The sequence below is a fragment of the Triticum dicoccoides genome, unplaced genomic scaffold (genome assembly GCF_002162155.2).
Source record: "Triticum dicoccoides isolate Atlit2015 ecotype Zavitan unplaced genomic scaffold, WEW_v2.0 scaffold80361, whole genome shotgun sequence".
NCBI classification, from domain to species: domain Eukaryota; kingdom Viridiplantae; phylum Streptophyta; class Magnoliopsida; order Poales; family Poaceae; genus Triticum; species Triticum dicoccoides.
The window spans coordinates 1-1142 of NW_021301214.1; the positions used below are offsets into that span (position 1 = coordinate 1).

Genomic DNA, 1142 nt, shown 5'->3' on the forward strand with positions numbered 1-1142 from the left:
GTGTAAGTAATATATTTACCGTGTTTTATTATTTTGCACGAGTGCGGTAAGTCATAGCTGGGTGCTCACGATTCACGGGTCCAGCGTCGGCGTTGTGGCGCGGCAAGCGTGCACTGGTGCGGTTGAGAGGGAGGGGTGGAAACCGCGTTAAACTCGTCTCCGTAGTTGAGAGGGAGCGGCCAAAGCAATGTACAATCGTCTTTGTAGTGGAGCTGGGAGGGGCAAGGATAAGGGACGAAGACCGGGGTAACATGTCGGATGCGATCATACCAGCACTAAAGCACCGGATCCCATCAGAACTCCGAAGTTAAGTGTGCTTGGGCGAGAGTAGTACTAGGATGGGTGACCTCCTGGGAAGTCCTCGTGTTGCATTCCCTTTTTAATTTTTTTCGCGCCGCTTGCAAAACAAAACGCACGTGTAAGTAATATATTTACCGTGTTTTATAATTTTGCACGAGTGCGGTAAGTCATAGCTGGGTGCTCACGATTCACGGGTCCAGCATCGGCGTTGTGGCACGGCAAGCGTGCACTGGTGCGGTTGAGAGGGAGGGGTGGAAACCGCGTTAAACTCGTCTCCGTAGTTGAGAGGGAGCGGCCAAAGCAATGTACAATTGTCTTTGTAGTGGAGCTGGGAGGGGCAAGGATAAGGGACGAAGACCGGGGTAACATGTCGGATGCGATCATACCAGCACTAAAGCACCGGATCCCATCAGAACTCCGAAGTTAAGCGTGATGGGTGACCTCCTGGGAAGTCCTCGTGTTGCATTCCCTTTTTAATTTTTTTCGCGCCGCTTGCAAAACAAAACGCACGTGTAAGTAATATATTTACCGTGTTTTATTATTTTGCACGAGTGCGGTAAGTCATAGCTGGGTGCTCACGATTCACGGGTCCAGCGTCGGCGTTGTGGCGCGGCAAGCGTGCACTGGTGCGGTTGAGAGGGAGGGGTGGAAACCGCGTTAAACTCGTCTCCGTAGTTGAGAGAGAGCGGCCAAAGTAATGTACAATCGTCTTTGTAGTGGAGCTGGGAGGGGCAAGGATAAGGGACGAAGACCGGGGTAACATGTCGGATGCGATCATACCAGCACTAAAGCACCGGATCCCATCAGAACTCCGAAGTTAAGCGTGCTTGGGCGAGAGTAGT

At 51.9% G+C, this 1142-nt stretch overlaps 1 non-coding gene and 1 pseudogene across 1 annotated transcript; both read left to right on the forward strand.

Moving 5' to 3' along the window:
• The first annotated feature begins 256 nt into the window (after positions 1–256).
• On the forward strand, positions 257–375 carry LOC119347946. The gene has a single exon (XR_005168603.1). It is a non-coding gene; the product is annotated as a 5S ribosomal RNA (ribosomal RNA).
• Positions 376–1066: 691 nt separating this feature from the next.
• On the forward strand, positions 1067–1142 carry LOC119347947 (annotated as a pseudogene; the record flags this gene model as incomplete).